At 45.8% G+C, this 18,011-nt stretch overlaps 16 non-coding genes across 16 annotated transcripts; all 16 read left to right on the top strand.

The window, feature by feature from the left end:
- The first annotated feature begins 1,036 nt into the window (after positions 1-1,036).
- Positions 1,037-1,118, top strand: TRNAL-UAG (transfer RNA leucine (anticodon UAG)). Its single transcript has one exon. It is a non-coding gene; the product is annotated as a tRNA-Leu (tRNA).
- A 410-nt stretch (positions 1,119-1,528) lies between these two features.
- On the top strand, positions 1,529-1,610 carry TRNAL-UAG (transfer RNA leucine (anticodon UAG)). Its single transcript has one exon. It is a non-coding gene; the product is annotated as a tRNA-Leu (tRNA).
- Positions 1,611-2,890: 1,280 nt separating this feature from the next.
- TRNAL-AAG (transfer RNA leucine (anticodon AAG)) lies at positions 2,891-2,972 on the top strand. Its single transcript has one exon. It is a non-coding gene; the product is annotated as a tRNA-Leu (tRNA).
- A 426-nt stretch (positions 2,973-3,398) lies between these two features.
- Positions 3,399-3,480, top strand: TRNAL-AAG (transfer RNA leucine (anticodon AAG)). Its single transcript has one exon. It is a non-coding gene; the product is annotated as a tRNA-Leu (tRNA).
- Positions 3,481-3,906: 426 nt separating this feature from the next.
- Positions 3,907-3,988, top strand: TRNAL-UAG (transfer RNA leucine (anticodon UAG)). Its single transcript has one exon. It is a non-coding gene; the product is annotated as a tRNA-Leu (tRNA).
- Positions 3,989-5,678: 1,690 nt separating this feature from the next.
- TRNAL-UAG (transfer RNA leucine (anticodon UAG)) lies at positions 5,679-5,760 on the top strand. The gene has a single exon. It is a non-coding gene; the product is annotated as a tRNA-Leu (tRNA).
- Positions 5,761-7,040: 1,280 nt separating this feature from the next.
- Positions 7,041-7,122, top strand: TRNAL-AAG (transfer RNA leucine (anticodon AAG)). The gene has a single exon. It is a non-coding gene; the product is annotated as a tRNA-Leu (tRNA).
- Positions 7,123-7,554: 432 nt separating this feature from the next.
- On the top strand, positions 7,555-7,636 carry TRNAL-UAG (transfer RNA leucine (anticodon UAG)). Its single transcript has one exon. It is a non-coding gene; the product is annotated as a tRNA-Leu (tRNA).
- Positions 7,637-8,044: 408 nt separating this feature from the next.
- TRNAL-AAG (transfer RNA leucine (anticodon AAG)) lies at positions 8,045-8,126 on the top strand. Its single transcript has one exon. It is a non-coding gene; the product is annotated as a tRNA-Leu (tRNA).
- Positions 8,127-9,044: 918 nt separating this feature from the next.
- Positions 9,045-9,126, top strand: TRNAL-AAG (transfer RNA leucine (anticodon AAG)). The gene has a single exon. It is a non-coding gene; the product is annotated as a tRNA-Leu (tRNA).
- A 925-nt stretch (positions 9,127-10,051) lies between these two features.
- TRNAL-UAG (transfer RNA leucine (anticodon UAG)) lies at positions 10,052-10,133 on the top strand. Its single transcript has one exon. It is a non-coding gene; the product is annotated as a tRNA-Leu (tRNA).
- A 1,301-nt stretch (positions 10,134-11,434) lies between these two features.
- On the top strand, positions 11,435-11,516 carry TRNAL-UAG (transfer RNA leucine (anticodon UAG)). The gene has a single exon. It is a non-coding gene; the product is annotated as a tRNA-Leu (tRNA).
- A 916-nt stretch (positions 11,517-12,432) lies between these two features.
- On the top strand, positions 12,433-12,514 carry TRNAL-AAG (transfer RNA leucine (anticodon AAG)). The gene has a single exon. It is a non-coding gene; the product is annotated as a tRNA-Leu (tRNA).
- A 918-nt stretch (positions 12,515-13,432) lies between these two features.
- Positions 13,433-13,514, top strand: TRNAL-AAG (transfer RNA leucine (anticodon AAG)). The gene has a single exon. It is a non-coding gene; the product is annotated as a tRNA-Leu (tRNA).
- A 1,782-nt stretch (positions 13,515-15,296) lies between these two features.
- Positions 15,297-15,378, top strand: TRNAL-UAG (transfer RNA leucine (anticodon UAG)). The gene has a single exon. It is a non-coding gene; the product is annotated as a tRNA-Leu (tRNA).
- Positions 15,379-16,310: 932 nt separating this feature from the next.
- TRNAL-AAG (transfer RNA leucine (anticodon AAG)) lies at positions 16,311-16,392 on the top strand. Its single transcript has one exon. It is a non-coding gene; the product is annotated as a tRNA-Leu (tRNA).
- The last annotated feature ends 1,619 nt before the right edge of the window (positions 16,393-18,011 follow it).

The raw sequence follows: 18,011 nt of genomic DNA, 5'->3' as shown, positions 1-18,011 counted from the left end.
TTATTTCTTCAAAGTCCCCTCACCCATTCAATCTTGCATTACTCAGGGCCAGCTTTGTCCTTCCTGCTGGTGAAAGGGTCCACTTCATGATGAATAGTGAAGTGAGGGAGTTGAAACTACAACTCTTCCTTTGGTGAGTAAACCCCCTTGGAGAGTGGTACCCCCTCCACTGTCACTTGGTAGCGTGGCCGAGCGGTCTAAGGCGCTGGATTTAGGCTCCAGTCTCTATGGAGGCGCTGCCATGTTTTCTTAACGTAAACAAGTATGCTTAGAAATACTTGTTTGTTCATTAGCTCTTTGTTAATAACTACTTGTCACTTTGCATTCTGTCAGCCTGGGAAACAAGCAGTAGCAAGACTCTTATCTTGCAAAGTGTTGCAGAAAGATACTTTTAAGCCTACTTGAAGTTATTCTACATTATCAAGCTCTAACCCCAGTCAGCTTCTGCTGCAGGAAGAGCTTGGTTGGCCCAGGCGTAGGTTCAAATCCCACCACTGCCATGCGTGCGCTAAACTTTTAATTGGTAGCCTGGCAGAGCGGTCTAAGGTGATGGATTTAGGCTCCAGTCTCTCTGGAGGCGTGGGTTCAAATCCCACCGCTGCCATGTTTTCTTAACGTAGACAAATGTGCTTAGAAATACTTGTTTGTTCATTAGCTCTTTGTTAATAACTACTTGTCACTTTGCATTCTGTCAGCCTGGGAAACAAGCAGTAGCAAGACTCTTATCTTGCAAAGTGTTGCAGAAAGATACTTTTAAGCCTACTTGAAGTTATTCTACATTATCAAGCTCTAACCCCAGTCAGCTTCTGCTGCAGGAAGAGCTTGGTTGGCCCAGTTTAATGTATGGCAAAATCTGTGTTATTTCTTCAAAGTCCCCTCACCCATTCAATCTTGCATTACTCAGGGCCAGCTTTGTCCTTCCTGCTGGTGAAAGGGTCCACTTCATGATGAATAGTGAAGTGAGGGAGTTGAAACTACAACTCTTCCTTTGGTGAGTAAACCCCCTTGGAGAGTGGTACCCCCTCCACTGTCACTTGGTAGCGTGGCCGAGCGGTCTAAGGCGCTGGATTTAGGCTCCAGTCTCTATGGAGGCGTGGGTTCAAACCCCACCGCTGCCATGTTTTATTAACGTAGACAAGTGTGCTTAGAAATACTTGTTTGTTCATTAGCTCTTTGTTAATAACTACTTGTCACTTTGCATTCTGTCAGCCTGGGAAACAAGCAGTAGCAAGACTCTTATCTTGCAAAGTGTTGCAGAAAGATACTTTTAAGCCTACTTGAAGTTATTCTACATTATCAAGCTCTAACCCCAGTCAGCTTCTGCTGCAGGAAGAGCTTGGTTGGCCCAGTATAGCAAAATCAGTCCCCTCACCCATTCAATCTTGCATTACTCAGGGCCAGCTTTGTCCTTCCTGCTGGTGAAAGGGTCCACTTCATGATGAATAGTGAAGTGAAGGGAGTTGAAACTACAACTCTTCCTTTGGTGAGTAAACCCCCTTGGAGAGTGGTACCCCCTCCACTGTCACTTGGTAGCGTGGCCGAGCGGTCTAAGGCGCTGGATTTAGGCTCCAGTCTCTATGGAGGCGTGGGTTCAAACCCCACCGCTGCCATGTTTTCTTAACGTAAACAAGTATGCTTAGAAATACTTGTTTGTTCATTAGCTCTTTTTTAATAACTACTTGTCACTTTGCATTCTGTCAGCCTGGGAAACAAGCAGTAGCAAGACTCTTATCTTGCAAAGTGTTGCAGAAAGATACTTTTAAGCCTACTTGAAGTTATTCTACATTAACAAGCTCTAACCCCAGTCAGCTTCTGCTGCAGGAAGAGCTTGGTTGGCCCAGGCGTGGGTTCAAATCCCACCGCTGCCATGCGTGCGCCAAACTTTCAATTGGTAGCCTGGCAGAGCGGTCTAAGGCGCTGGATTTAGGCTCCAGTCTCTCTGGAGGCATGGGTTCAAATCTCACTGCTGCAATGTTTTCTTAACGTAGACAAGTGTGCTTAGAAATACTTGTTTGTTCATTAGCTGTTTGTTAATAACTACTTGTCACCTTGCATTCTGTCAGCCTGGGAAACAAGCAGTAGCAAGTCTCTTATCTTGCAAAGTGTTGCAGAAAGATACTTTTAAGCCTACTTGAAGTTATTCTACATTAACAAGCTCTAACCCCAGTCAGCTTCTGCTGCAGGAAGAGCTTGGTTGGCCCAGTATAGCAAAATCAGTCCCCTCACCCATTCAATCTTGCATTACTCAGGGCCAGCTTTGTCCTTCCTGCTGGTGAAAGGGTCCACTTCATGATGAATAGTGAAGTGAAGGGAGTTGAAACTACAACTCTTCCTTTGGTGAGTAAACCCCCTTGGAGAGTGGTACACCTCCCGCCGTCACTGGGTAGCTTGTCCGAGCGGTCTAAGGCGCTGGGTTTAGGCTCCAGTCTCTCTGGAGGCGTGGGTTCGAATCCCACCACTGCCATCTTTTCTTAACGTAGACAAGTGTGCTTAGAAATACTTGTTTGTTCATTAGCTCTTTGTTAATAACTACTTGTCACCTTGCATTCTGTCAGCCTGGGAAACAAGCAGTAGCAAGTCTCTTATCTTGCAAAGTGTTGCAGAAAGATACTTTTAAGCCTACTTGAAGTTATTCTACATTATCAAGCTCTAACCCCAGTCAGCTTCTGCTGCAGGAAGAGCTTGGTTGGCCCAGTATAGCAAAATCAGTGTTATTTCTTCAAAGTCCCCTCACCCATTCAATCTTGCATTACTCAGGGCCAGCTTTGTCCTTCCTGCTGGTGAAAGGGTCCTTTTCATGATGAATAGTGAAGTGAAGGGAGTTGAAACTACAACTCTTCCTTTGGTGAGTAAACCCCCTTGGAGAGTGGTACACCCTCCACTGTCACTTGGTAGCGTGACCGAGCGGTCTAAGGCGCTGGATTAAGGCTCCAGTCTCTTCGGAGGCGTGGGTTCAAATCCCACCGCTGCCATGTTTTCTTAACGTAGACAAGTGTGCTTAGAAATACTTGTTTGTTCATTAGCTCTTTGTTAATAACTACTTGTCACCTTGCATTCTGTCAACCTGGGAAACAAGCAGTAGCAAGTCTCTTATCTTCCAAAGTGTTGCAGAAAGATACTTTTAAGCCTACTTGAAGTTATTCTACATTATCAAGCTCTAACCCCAGTCAGCTTCTGCTGCAGGAAGAGCTTGGTTGGCCCAGTATAGCAAAATCAGTGTTATTTCTTCAAAGTCCCCTCACCCATTCAATCTTGCATTACTCAGGGCCAGCTTTGTCCTTCCTGCTGGTGAAAGGGTCCACTTCATGATGAATAGTGAAGTGAAGGGAGTTGAAACTACAACTCTTCCTTTGATGCGTAAACCCCCTTGGAGAGTAGTACACCACTAGCCGTCACTCGGTAGCGTGGCCGAGCGGTCTAAGGCGCTGGGTTAAGGCTCCAGTCTCTTCGGAGGCGTGGGTTCAAATCCCACCGCTGCCATGTTTTCTTAACGTAGACAAGTGTGCTTAGAAATACTTGTTTGTTCATTAGTTCTTTGTTAGTAACTACTTGTCACCTTGCATTCTGTCAGCCTGGAAAACAAGCAGTAGCAAGTCTCTTATCTTGCAAAGTGTTGCAGAAAGATACTTTTAAGCCTACTTGAAGTTATTCTACATTATCAAGCTCTAACCCCAGTCAGCTTCTGCTGCAGGAAGAGCTTGGTTGGCCCAGTATAGCAAAATCAGTGTTATTTCTTCAAAGTCCCCTCACCCATTCAATCTTGCATTACTCAGGGCCAGCTTTGTCCTTCCTGCTGGTGAAAGGGTCCACTTCATGATGAATAGTGAAGTGAAGGGAGTTGAAACTACAACTCTTCCTTTGGTGAGTAAACCCCCTTGGAGAGTGGTACACCCTCCGCCGTCACTTGGTAGCGTAGCCGAGTGGTTTAAGGCGCTGGGTTTAGGCTCCGGTCTCTTCGGAGGCGTGGGTTCAAATCCCACCGCTGCCATGTTTTCTTAACGTAGACAAGTGTGCTTGTTTGTTCATTAGCTCTTTGTTAGTAACTACTTGTCACCTTGCATTCTGTCAGCCTGGAAAACAAGCAGTAGCAAGTCTCTTATCTTGCAAAGTGTTGCAGAAAGATACTTTTAAGCCTACTTGAAGTTATTCTACATTATCAAGCTCTAACCCCAGTCAGCTTCTGCTGCAAGAAGAGCTTGGCTGGCCCAGTATAGCAAAATCAGTGTTATTTCTTCAAAGTCCCCTCACCCATTCAATCTTGCATTACTCAGGGCCAGCTTTGTCCTTCCTGCTGGTGAAAGGGTCCACTTCATGATGAATAGTGAAGTGAAGGGAGTTGAAACTACAACTCTTCCTTTGGTGAGTAAACCCCCTTGGAGAGTGGTACACCCTCTACTGTCACTTGGTAGCGTGACCGAGCGGTCTAAGGCGCTTGCTTAAGGCTCTAATCTTTTCGGAGGCGTGGGTTCAAATCCCACCCCTGCCATGTTTTCTTAACGTAGACAAGTGTGCTTAGAAATACTTGTTTGTTCATTAGCTCTTTGTTAGTAACTACTTGTCACCTTGCATTCTGTCAGCCTGGGAAACAAGCAGTAGCAAGTCTCTTATCTTGCAAAGTGTTGCAGAAAGATACTTTTAAGCCTACTTGAAGTTATTCTACATTATCAAGCTCTAACCCCAGTCAGCTTCTGCTGCAGGAAGAGCTTGGTTGGCCCAGGCGTGGGTTCAAATCCCACCACTGCCATGCGTGCTCCAAACTTTCAATTGGTAGCCTGGCAGAGCGGTCTAAGGCGCTGGATTTAGGCTCCAGTCTCTCTGGAGGCATGGGTTCAAATCCCACTGCTGCCATGTTTTCTTAACGTAGACAAGTGTGCTTAGAAATACTTGTTTGTTCATTAGCTGTTTGTTAATAACTACTTGTCACCTTGCATTCTGTCAGCCTGGGAAACAAGCAGTAGCAAGTCTCAGTATAGCAAAATCAGTGTTATTTCTTCAGAGTCCCCTCACCCATTCAATCTTGCATTACTCAGGGCCAGCTTTGTCCTTCCTGCTGGTGAAAGGGTCCACTTCATGATGAATAGTGAAGTGAAGGGAGTTGAAACTACAACTCTTCCTTTGGTGAGTAAACCCCCTTGGAGAGTGGTACACCCTGTGCAGTCACTCGGTAGCGTGGCCGAGCAGTCTAAGGCGCTGGATTTAGGCTCCAGTCTCTCTGGCGGCGTCGCTTCGAGTCCCACCACTGCCATGTTTTCTTAACGTAGACAAGTGTGCTTAGAAATACTTGTTTGTTCATTAGCTCTTTGTTAGTAACTACTTGTCAGCTTGCTTTCTGTCAGCCTGGGAAACAAGCAGTAGCAAGACTCTTATCTTGCAAAGTGTTGCAGAAAGATACTTTTAAGCCTACTTGAAGTTATTCTACATTATCAAGCTCTAACCCCAGTCAGCTTCTGCTGCAGGAAGAGCTTGGTTGGCCCAGTTTAATGTATAGCAAAATCTGTGTTATTTCTTCAAAGTCCCCTCACCCATTCAATCTTGCATTACTCAGGGCCAGCTTTGTCCTTCCTGCTGGTGAAAGGGTCCACTTCATGATGAATAGTGAAGTGAGGGAGTTGAAACTACAACTCTTCCTTTGGTGAGTAAACCCCCTTGGAGAGTGGTACCCCCCTCCACTGTCACTTGGTAGCGTGGCCGAGCGGTCTAAGGCGCTGGATTTAGGCTCCAGTCTCTATGGAGGCGTGGGTTCAAACCCCACCGCTGCCATGTTTTCTTAACGTAAACAAGTATGCTTAGAAATACTTGTTTGTTCATTAGCTCTTTGTTAATAACTACTTGTCACTTTGCATTCTGTCAGCCTGGGAAACAAGCAGTAGCAAGACTCTTATCTTGCAAAGTGTTGCAGAAAGATACTTTTAAGCCTACTTGAAGTTATTCTACATTAACAAGCTCTAACCCCAGTCAGCTTCTGCTGCAGGAAGAGCTTGGTTGGCCCAGGCGTGGGTTCAAATCCCACCGCTGCCATGCGTGCGCCAAACTTTCAATTGGTAGCCTGGCAGAGCGGTCTAAGGCGCTGGATTTAGGCTCCAGTCTCTCTGGAGGCATGGGTTCAAATCTCACTGCTGCAATGTTTTCTTAACGTAGACAAGTGTGCTTAGAAATACTTGTTTGTTCATTAGCTGTTTGTTAATAACTACTTGTCACCTTGCATTCTGTCAGCCTGGGAAACAAGCAGTAGCAAGTCTCTTATCTTGCAAAGTGTTGCAGAAAGATACTTTTAAGCCTACTTGAAGTTATTCTACATTAACAAGCTCTAACCCCAGTCAGCTTCTGCTGCAGGAAGAGCTTGGTTGGCCCAGTATAGCAAAATCAGTCCCCTCACCCATTCAATCTTGCATTACTCAGGGCCAGCTTTGTCCTTCCTGCTGGTGAAAGGGTCCACTTCATGATGAATAGTGAAGTGAAGGGAGTTGAAACTACAACTCTTCCTTTGGTGAGTAAACCCCCTTGGAGAGTGGTACACATCCCGCCGTCACTCGGTAGCTTGTCCGAGCGGTCTAAGGCGCTGGGTTTAGGCTCCAGTCTCTCTGGAGGCGTGGGTTCGAATCCCACCACTGCCATCTTTTCTTAACGTAGACAAGTGTGCTTAGAAATACTTGTTTGTTCATTAGCTCTTTGTTAATAACTACTTGTCACCTTGCATTCTGTCAGCCTGGGAAACAAGCAGTAGCAAGTCTCTTATCTTGCAAAGTGTTGCAGAAAGATACTTTTAAGCCTACTTGAAGTTATTCTACATTATCAAGCTCTAACCCCAGTCAGCTTCTGCTGCAGGAAGAGCTTGGTTGGCCCAGTATAGCAAAATCAGTGTTATTTCTTCAAAGTCCCCTCACCCATTCAATCTTGCATTACTCAGGGCCAGCTTTGTCCTTCCTGCTGGTGAAAGGGTCCTTTTCATGATGAATAGTGAAGTGAAGGGAGTTGAAACTACAACTCTTCCTTTGGTGAGTAAACCCCCTTGGAGAGTGGTACACCCTCCACTGTCACTTGGTAGCGTGGCCGAGCGGTCTAAGGCGCTGGATTAAGGCTCCAGTCTCTCCGGAGGCGTGGGTTCAAATCCCACCGCTGCCATGTTTTCTTAACATAGACAAATGTGCTTAGAAATACTTGTTTGTTCATTAGCTCTTTGTTAATAACTACTTGTCACTTTGCATTCTGTCAGCCTGGGAAACAAGCAGTAGCAAGACTCTTATCTTGCAAAGTGTTGCAGAAAGATACTTTTAAGCCTACTTGAAGTTATTCTACATTATCAAGCTCTAACCCCAGTCAGCTTCTGCTGCAGGAAGAGCTTGGTTGGCCCAGTTTAATGTATGGCAAAATCTGTGTTATTTCTTCAAAGTCCCCTCACCCATTCAATCTTGCATTACTCAGGGCCAGCTTTGTCCTTCCTGCTGGTGAAAGGGTCCACTTCATGATGAATAGTGAAGTGAGGGAGTTGAAACTACAACTCTTCCTTTGGTGAGTAAACCCCCTTGGAGAGTGGTACCCCCTCCACTGTCACTTGGTAGCGTGGCCGAGCGGTCTAAGGCGCTGGATTTAGGCTCCAGTCTCTATGGAGGCGTGGGTTCAAACCCCACCGCTGCCGTGTTTTATTAACGTAGACAAGTGTGCTTAGAAATACTTGTTTGTTCATTAGCTCTGTTAATAACTACTTGTCACTTTGCATTCTGTCAGCCTGAAAAACAAGCAGTAGCAAGACTCTTATCTTGCAAAGTGTTGCAGAAAGATACTTTTAAGCCTACTTGAAGTTATTCTACATTATCAAGCTCTAACCCCAGTCAGCTTCTGCTGCAGGAAGAGCTTGGTTGGCCCAGTATAGCAAAATCAGTCCCCTCACCCATTCAATCTTGCATTACTCAGGGCCAGCTTTGTCCTTCCTGCTGGTGAAAGGGTCCACTTCATGATGAATAGTGAAGTGAAGGGAGTTGAAACTACAACTCTTCCTTTGGTGAGTAAACCCCCTTGGAGAGTGGTACACCCTCCAATGTCACTTGGTAGCGTGGCCGAGCGGTCTAAGGCGCTGGATTAAGGCTCCAGTCTCTTCGGAGGCGTGGGTTCAAATCCCACCACTGCCATGTTTTCTTAACGTAGACAAGTGTGCTTAGAAATACTTGTTTGTTCATTAGCTCTTTGTTAGTAACTACTTGTCAGCTTGCTTTCTGTCAGCCTGGGAAACAAGCAGTAGCAAGACTCTTATCTTGCAAAGTGTTGCAGAAAGATACTTTTAAGCCTACTTGAAGTTATTCTACATTATCAAGCTCTAACCCCAGTCAGCTTCTGCTGCAGGAAGAGCTTGGTTGGCTCAGTATAGCAAAATCAGTCCCCTCACCCATTCAATCTTGCATTACTCAGGGCCAGCTTTGTCCTTCCTGCTGGTGAAAGGGTCCACTTCATGATGAATAGTGAAGTGAAGGGAGTTGAAACTACAACTCTTCCTTTGGTGAGTAAACCCCCTTGGAGAGTGGGACACCTCCCGCCGTCACTCGGTAGCTTGTCCGAGCGGTCTAAGGCGCTGGGTTTAGGCTCCAGTCTCTCTGGAGGCGTGGGTTCGAATCCCACCACTGCCATCTTTTCTTAACGTAGACAAGTGTGCTTAGAAATACTTGTTTGTTCATTAGCTCTTTGTTAATAACTACTTGTCACCTTGCATTCTGTCAGCCTGGGAAACAAGCAGTAGCAAGTCTCTTATCTTGCAAAGTGTTGCAGAAAGATACTTTTAAGCCTACTTGAAGTTATTCTACATTATCAAGCTCTAACCCCAGTCAGCTTCTGCTGCAGGAAGAGCTTGGTTGGCCCAGTATAGCAAAATCAGTGTTATTTCTTCAAAGTCCCCTCACCCATTCAATCTTGCATTACTCAGGGCCAGCTTTGTCCTTCCTGCTGGTGAAAGGGTCCACTTCATGATGAATAGTGAAGTGAAGGGAGTTGAAACTACAACTCTTCCTTTGGTGAGTAAACCCCCTTGGAGAGTGGTACACCCTCCACTGTCACTTGGTAGCGTGGCCGAGTGGTCTAAGGCGCTGGATTAAGGCTCCAGTCTCTTCGGAGGCGTGGGTTCAAATCCCACCGCTGCCATGTTTTCTTAACGTAGACAAGTGTGCTTAGAAATACTTGTTTGTTCATTAGCTCTTTGTTAGTAACTACTTGTCAGCTTGCTTTCTGTCAGCCTGGGAAACAAGCAGTAGCAAGACTCTTATCTTGCAAAGTGTTGCAGAAAGATACTTTTAAGCCTACTTGAAGTTATTCTACATTATCAAGCTCTAACCCCAGTCAGCTTCTGCTGCAGGAAGAGCTTGGTTGGCTCAGTATAGCAAAATCAGTCCCCTCACCCATTCAATCTTGCATTACTCAGGGCCAGCTTTGTCCTTCCTGCTGGTGAAAGGGTCCACTTCATGATGAATAGTTAAGTGAAGGGAGTTGAAACTACAACTCTTCCTTTGGTGAGTAAACCCCCTTGGAGAGTGGTACACCCTGTGCAGTCACTCGGTAGCGTGGCCGAGCAGTCTAAGGCGCTGGATTTAGGCTCCAGTCTCTCTGGAGGCGTCGCTTCGAGTCCCACCACTGCCATGTTTTCTTAACGTAGACAAGTGTGCTTATAAATACTTGTTTGTTCATTAGCTCTTTGTTAGTAACTACTTGTCAGCTTGCTTTCTGTCAGCCTGGGAAACAAGCAGTAGCAAGACTCTTATCTTGCAAAGTGTTGCAGAAAGATACTTTTAAGCCTACTTGAAGTTATTCTACATTATCAAGCTCTAACCCCAGTCAGCTTCTGCTGCAGGAAGAGCTTGGTTGGCCCAGTTTAATGTATAGCAAAATCTGTGTTATTTCTTCAAAGTCCCCTCACCCATTCAATCTTGCATTACTCAGGGCCAGCTTTGTCCTTCCTGCTGGTGAAAGGGTCCACTTCATGATGAATAGTGAAGTGAGGGAGTTGAAACTACAACTCTTCCTTTGGTGAGTAAACCCCCTTGGAGAGTGGTACCCCCCTCCACTGTCACTTGGTAGCGTGGCCGAGCGGTCTAAGGCGCTGGATTTAGGCTCCAGTCTCTATGGAGGCGTGGGTTCAAACCCCACCGCTGCCATGTTTTCTTAACGTAAACAAGTATGCTTAGAAATACTTGTTTGTTCATTAGCTCTTTGTTAATAACTACTTGTCACTTTGCATTCTGTCAGCCTGGGAAACAAGCAGTAGCAAGACTCTTATCTTGCAAAGTGTTGCAGAAAGATACTTTTAAGCCTACTTGAAGTTATTCTACATTATCAAGCTCTAACCCCAGTCAGCTTCTGCTGCAGGAAGAGCTTGGTTGGCCCAGTATAGCAAAATCAGTGTTATTTCTTCAAAGTCCCCTCACCCATTCAATCTTGCATTACTCAGGGCCAGCTTTGTCCTTCCTGCTGGTGAAAGGGTCCACTTCATGATGAATAGTGAAGTGAGGGAGTTGAAACTACAACTCTTCCTTTGGTGAGTAAACCCCCTTGGAGAGTGGTACACCCTCTACTGTCACTTGGTAGCGTGACCGAGCGGTCTAAGGCGCTTGCTTAAGGCTCCAGTCTCTTTGGAGGCGTGGGTTCAAATCCCACCGCTGCCGTGTTTTCTTAACGTAGACAAGTGTGCTTAGAAGTACTTGTTTGTTCATTAGCTCTTTGTTAATAACTACTTGTCACCTTGCATTCTGTCAGCCTGGGAAACAAGCAGTAGCAAGTCTCTTATCTTGCAAAGTGTTGCAGAAAGATACTTTTAAGCCTACTTGAAGTTATTCTACATTATCAAGCTCTAACCCCAGTCAGCTTCTGCTGCAGGAAGAGCTTGGTTGGCCCAGGCGTAGGTTCAAATCCCACCACTGCCATGCGTGCGCTAAACTTTTAATTGGTAGCCTGGCAGAGCGGTCTAAGGTGATGTATTTAGGCTCCAGTCTCTCTGGAGGCGTGGGTTCAAATCCCACCGCTGCAATGTTTTCTTAACATAGACAAATGTGCTTAGAAATACTTGTTTGTTCATTAGCTCTTTGTTAATAACTACTTGTCACTTTGCATTCTGTCAGCCTGGGAAACAAGCAGTAGCAAGACTCTTATCTTGCAAAGTGTTGCAGAAAGATACTTTTAAGCCTACTTGAAGTTATTCTACATTATCAAGCTCTAACCCCAGTCAGCTTCTGCTGCAGGAAGAGCTTGGTTGGCCCAGTTTAATGTATGGCAAAATCTGTGTTATTTCTTCAAAGTCCCCTCACCCATTCAATCTTGCATTACTCAGGGCCAGCTTTGTCCTTCCTGCTGGTGAAAGGGTCCACTTCATGATGAATAGTGAAGTGAGGGAGTTGAAACTACAACTCTTCCTTTGGTGAGTAAACCCCCTTGGAGAGTGGTACCCCCTCCACTGTCACTTGGTAGCGTGGCCGAGCGGTCTAAGGCGCTGGATTTAGGCTCCAGTCTCTATGGAGGCGTGGGTTCAAACCCCACCGCTGCCGTGTTTTATTAACGTAGACAAGTGTGCTTAGAAATACTTGTTTGTTCATTAGCTCTTTGTTAATAACTACTTGTCACTTTGCATTCTGTCAGCCTGAAAAACAAGCAGTAGCAAGACTCTTATCTTGCAAAGTGTTGCAGAAAGATACTTTTAAGCCTACTTGAAGTTATTCTACATTATCAAGCTCTAACCCCAGTCAGCTTCTGCTGCAGGAAGAGCTTGGTTGGCCCAGTATAGCAAAATCAGTCCCCTCACCCATTCAATCTTGCATTACTCAGGGCCAGCTTTGTCCTTCCTGCTGGTGAAAGGGTCCACTTCATGATGAATAGTGAAGTGAAGGGAGTTGAAACTACAACTCTTCCTTTGGTGAGTAAACCCCCTTGGAGAGTGGTACACCTCCCGCCATCACTCGGTAGCTTGTCCGAGCGGTCTAAGGCGCTGGGTTTAGGCTCCAGTCTCTCTGGAGGCGTGGGTTCGAATCTCACCACTGCCATCTTTTCTTAACGTAGACAAGTGTGCTTAGAAATACTTGTTTGTTCATTAGCTCTTTGTTAATAACTACTTGTCACCTTGCATTGTCAGCCTGGGAAACAAGCAGTAGCAAGTCTCTTATCTTGCAAAGTGTTGCAGAAAGATACTTTTAAGCCTACTTGAAGTTATTCTACATTATCAAGCTCTAACCCCAGTCAGCTTCTGCTGCAGGAAGAGCTTGGTTGGCCCAGTATAGCAAAATCAGTGTTATTTCTTCAAAGTCCCCTCACCCATTCAATCTTGCATTACTCAGGGCCAGCTTTGTCCTTCCTGCTGGTGAAAGGGTCCACTTCATGATGAATAGTGAAGTGAAGGGAGTTGAAACTACAACTCTTCCTTTGGTGAGTAAACCCCCTTGGAGAGTGGTACACCCTCCACTGCCACTTGGTAGCGTGGCCGAGCGGTCTAAGGCGCTGGATTAAGGCTCCAGTCTCTTCGGAGGCGTGGGTTCAAATCCCACCGCTGCCATGTTTTCTTAACGTAGACAAGTGTGCTTAGAAATACTTGTTTGTTCATTAGCTCTTTGTTAGTAACTACTTGTCAGCTTGCTTTCTGTCAGCCTGGGAAACAAGCAGTAGCAAGACTCTTATCTTGCAAAGTGTTGCAGAAAGATACTTTTAAGCCTACTTGAAGTTATTCTACATTATCAAGCTCTAACCCCAGTCAGCTTCTGCTGCAGGAAGAGCTTGGTTGGCTCAGTATAGCAAAATCAGTCCCCTCACCCATTCAATCTTGCATTACTCAGGGCCAGCTTTGTCCTTCCTGCTGGTGAAAGGGTCCACTTCATGATGAATAGTGAAGTGAAGGGAGTTGAAACTACAACTCTTCCTTTGGTGAGTAAACCCCCTTGGAGAGTGGTACACCTCCCGCCATCACTCGGTAGCTTGTCCGAGCGGTCTAAGGCGCTGGGTTTAGGCTCCAGTCTCTCTGGAGGCGTGGGTTCGAATCCCACCACTGCCATCTTTTCTTAACGTAGACAAGTGTGCTTAGAAATACTTGTTTGTTCATTAGCTCTTTGTTAATAACTACTTGTCACCTTGCATTCTGTCAGCCTGGGAAACAAGCAGTAGCAAGTCTCTTATCTTGCAAAGTGTTGCAGAAAGATACTTTTAAGCCTACTTGAAGTTATTCTACATTATCAAGCTCTAACCCCAGTCAGCTTCTGCTGCAGGAAGAGCTTGGTTGGCCCAGTATAGCAAAATCAGTGTTATTTCTTCAAAGTCCCCTCACCCATTCAATCTTGCATTACTCAGGGCCAGCTTTGTCCTTCCTGCTGGTGAAAGGGTCCACTTCATGATGAATAGTGAAGTGAAGGGAGTTGAAACTACAACTCTTCCTTTGGTGAGTAAACCCCCTTGGAGAGTGGTACACCCTCCACTGACACTTGGTAGCGTGGCCGAGTGGTCTAAGGCGCTGGATTAAGGCTCCAGTCTCTTCGGAGGCGTGGGTTCAAATCCCACCGCTGCCATGTTTTCTTAACGTAGACAAGTGTGCTTAGAAATACTTGTTTGTTCATTAGCTCTTTGTTAGTAACTACTTGTCAGCTTGCTTTCTGTCAGCCTGGGAAACAAGCAGTAGCAAGACTCTTATCTTGCAAAGTGTTGCAGAAAGATACTTTTAAGCCTACTTGAAGTTATTCTACATTATCAAGCTCTAACCCCAGTCAGCTTCTGCTGCAGGAAGAGCTTGGTTGGCTCAGTATAGCAAAATCAGTCCCCTCACCCATTCAATCTTGCATTACTCAGGGCCAGCTTTGTCCTTCCTGCTGGTGAAAGGGTCCACTTCATGATGAATAGTTAAGTGAAGGGAGTTGAAACTACAACTCTTCCTTTGGTGAGTAAACCCCCTTGGAGAGTGGTACACCCTGTGCAGTCACTCGGTAGCGTGGCCGAGCAGTCTAAGGCGCTGGATTTAGGCTCCAGTCTCTCTGGAGGCGTCGCTTCGAGTCCCACCACTGCCATGTTTTCTTAACGTAGACAAGTGTGCTTAGAAATACTTGTTTGTTCATTAGCTCTTTGTTAGTAACTACTTGTCAGCTTGCTTTCTGTCAGCGTGGGAAACAAGCAGTAGCAAGACTCTTATCTTGCAAAGTGTTGCAGAAAGATACTTTTAAGCCTACTTGAAGTTATTCTACATTATCAAGCTCTAACCCCAGTCAGCTTCTGCTGCAGGAAGAGCTTGGTTGGCCCAGTTTAATGTATAGCAAAATCTGTGTTATTTCTTCAAAGTCCCCTCACCCATTCAATCTTGCATTACTCAGGGCCAGCTTTGTCCTTCCTGATGGTGAAAGGGTCCACTTCATGATGAATAGTGAAGTGAGGGAGTTGAAACTACAACTCTTCCTTTGGTGAGTAAACCCCCTTGGAGAGTGGTACCCCCTCCACTGTCACTTGGTAGCGTGGCCGAGCGGTCTAAGGCGCTGGATTTAGGCTCCAGTCTCTATGGAGGCGCTGCCATGTTTTCTTAACGTAAACAAGTATGCTTAGAAATACTTGTTTGTTCATTAGCTCTTTGTTAATAACTACTTGTCACTTTGCATTCTGTCAGCCTGGGAAACAAGCAGTAGCAAGACTCTTATCTTGCAAAGTGTTGCAGAAAGATACTTTTAAGCCTACTTGAAGTTATTCTACATTATCAAGCTCTAACCCCAGTCAGCTTCTGCTGCAGGAAGAGCTTGGTTGGCCCAGGCGTAGGTTCAAATCCCACCACTGCCATGCGTGCGCTAAACTTTTAATTGGTAGCCTGGCAGAGCGGTCTAAGGTGATGGATTTAGGCTCCAGTCTCTCTGGAGGCGTGGGTTCAAATCCCACCGCTGCCATGTTTTCTTAACGTAGACAAATGTGCTTAGAAATACTTGTTTGTTCATTAGCTCTTTGTTAATAACTACTTGTCACTTTGCATTCTGTCAGCCTGGGAAACAAGCAGTAGCAAGACTCTTATCTTGCAAAGTGTTGCAGAAAGATACTTTTAAGCCTACTTGAAGTTATTCTACATTATCAAGCTCTAACCCCAGTCAGCTTCTGCTGCAGGAAGAGCTTGGTTGGCCCAGTTTAATGTATGGCAAAATCTGTGTTATTTCTTCAAAGTCCCCTCACCCATTCAATCTTGCATTACTCAGGGCCAGCTTTGTCCTTCCTGCTGGTGAAAGGGTCCACTTCATGATGAATAGTGAAGTGAGGGAGTTGAAACTACAACTCTTCCTTTGGTGAGTAAACCCCCTTGGAGAGTGGTACCCCCTCCACTGTCACTTGGTAGCGTGGCCGAGCGGTCTAAGGCGCTGGATTTAGGCTCCAGTCTCTATGGAGGCGTGGGTTCAAACCCCACCGCTGCCATGTTTTATTAACGTAGACAAGTGTGCTTAGAAATACTTGTTTGTTCATTAGCTCTTTGTTAATAACTACTTGTCACTTTGCATTCTGTCAGCCTGGGAAACAAGCAGTAGCAAGACTCTTATCTTGCAAAGTGTTGCAGAAAGATACTTTTAAGCCTACTTGAAGTTATTCTACATTATCAAGCTCTAACCCCAGTCAGCTTCTGCTGCAGGAAGAGCTTGGTTGGCCCAGTATAGCAAAATCAGTGTTATTTCTTCAAAGTCCCCTCACCCATTCAATCTTGCATTACTCAGGGCCAGCTTTGTCCTTCCTGCTGGTGAAAGGGTCCACTTCATGATGAATAGTGAAGTGAGGGAGTTGAAACTACAACTCTTCCTTTGGTGAGTAAACCCCCTTGGAGAGTGGTACACCCTCTACCGTCACTTGGTAGCGTGACCGAGCGGTCTAAGGCGCTTGATTAAGGCTCCAGTCTCTTCGGAGGTGTGGGTTCAAATCCCACCGCTGCCATGTTTTCTTAACGTAGACAAGTGTGCTTAGAAATACTTGTTTGTTCATTAGCTCTTTGTTAATAACTACTTGTCACCTTGCATTCTGTCAGCCTGGGAAACAAGCAGTAGCAAGTCTCTTATCTTGCAAAGTGTTGCAGAAAGATACTTTTAAGCCTACTTGAAGTTATTCTACATTATCAAGCTCTAACCCCAGTCAGCTTCTGCTGCAGGAAGAGCTTGGTTGGCCCAGTATAGCAAAATCAGTGTTATTTCTTCAAAGTCCCCTCACCCATTCAATCTTGCATTACTCAGGGCCAGCTTTGTCCTTCCTGCTGGTGAAAGGGTCCACTTCATGATGAATAGTGAAGTGAGGGAGTTGAAACTACAACTCTTCCTTTGGTGAGTAAACCCCCTTGGAGAGTGGTACACCCTCTACCGTCACTTGGTAGCGTGACCGAGCGGTCTAAGGCGCTTGATTAAGGCTCCAGTCTCTCTGGAGGCGTGGGTTCAAATCCCACCGCTGCCATGTTTTCTTAACATAGACAAATGTGCTTAGAAATACTTGTTTGTTCATTAGCTCTTTGTTAATAACTACTTGTCACTTTGCATTCTGTCAGCCTGGGAAACAAGCAGTAGCAAGACTCTTATCTTGCAAAGTGTTGCAGAAAGATACTTTTAAGCCTACTTGAAGTTATTCTACATTATCAAGCTCTAACCCCAGTCAGCTTCTGCTGCAGGAAGAGCTTGGTTGGCCCAGTTTAATGTATGGCAAAATCTGTGTTATTTCTTCAAAGTCCCCTCACCCATTCAATCTTGCATTACTCAGGGCCAGCTTTGTCCTTCCTGCTGGTGAAAGGGTCCACTTCATGATGAATAGTGAAGTGAGGGAGTTGAAACTACAACTCTTCCTTTGGTGAGTAAACCCCCTTGGAGAGTGGTACACCCTCTACCGTCACTTGGTAGCGTGACCGAGCGGTCTAAGGCGCTTGATTAAGGCTCCAGTCTCTTCGGAGGTGTGGGTTCAAATCCCACCGCTGCCGTGTTTTCTTAACGTAGACAAGTGTGCTTAGAAATACTTGTTTGTTCATTAGCTCTTTGTTAATAACTACTTGTTGTGACAGAACCCTCCATCACTGGGGCCCCTGGAGAGGCCTGAGAGCCAGCCTCCTCCCTATCGACTATGGGCCCAGGCCTTGTAGAGACTTCTGTGTGTGAATACAGGGGTTCAGTCTGCTGATGTACCCCATGTTTTAGCACTCAGAGTATCAGAACTGTAACGTCAGCTGGACATCCTGTGGTAGGAAGAAGGCTGATTGTCTGTGCATTGTTAATTGTATAGGTGTGAAGTGTTTCCCCTGTTATTGTGAGTTAGCCCTTGTCTTAAGACCCCCTGTAGGTATGACTAGGTGTCACTGCTGCATACCTAATTATCAATTACACAACAGGTAGCTGTTAATCCTGTGAGCTCCTGTTATCCCTGTGTCCTGGCCATTGTCTGTCTTAAGCCAATTATATGTCTATCGTCATTCCACGTCTACGTCCCCAATTAATGTAATTATTTACGTCTCATGTCATTCTGTCCTTCCCCCGGATATTGTGTTGCAGGATTTGATCTAATTACTTCCTTCCTGCCATGGTAATTAGATCATGTGATATTTGTCTTGCCCCTTTTCTTACTTGTGTATATATAGCTCTGTCTTTGGTTTTAATAAATGAGTCCTGTTTTCACCTCAACATGAGTGTTGCCTGATGTTTGGGGTGGGCTGTAGCCACACTGTGTAGCTAAGCTTCGGATAGCCACAGTGCCAATGCGGCTTCGGTGCAGCGACGTCCCTCCTTCTATCTACAACGCTGGTTCTGCCCGGTGCTGAAGGGGTTACTTGTTGGTGTCCCGTCAGGAGGAAGCAACGTTTGGCGGGAGTACCCAGTCGGGGTACAGGTCGGTCCCGTCACATTGGTGGCAAGCGGTGGGATGCTTCCTTAAAGAAATTTGTTATGGTCTGATTTCCGGGGCCGGACGTTTCCTCTTTCACACCGGAGCGGGGACATCCAAAGCACCAGGATTGGTCACCCTTCGGGCAGAGAAGGAGCAACGCCAGGATCCTCAGCTATGGAACTGGAGTTCAGATGGCGTATGCAGGAGGC

This window comes from Sceloporus occidentalis, unplaced genomic scaffold (genome assembly GCF_023333645.1).
Source record: "Sceloporus occidentalis isolate IW3139 unplaced genomic scaffold, rSceOcc1.0.p SCAF_28, whole genome shotgun sequence".
In the NCBI taxonomy this organism is placed as follows: Eukaryota; Metazoa; Chordata; class Lepidosauria; order Squamata; family Phrynosomatidae; genus Sceloporus; species Sceloporus occidentalis.
The sequence above is the reverse complement of the archived record's forward strand: the minus strand, read 5'-3'. Positions and strand labels throughout refer to the sequence as shown.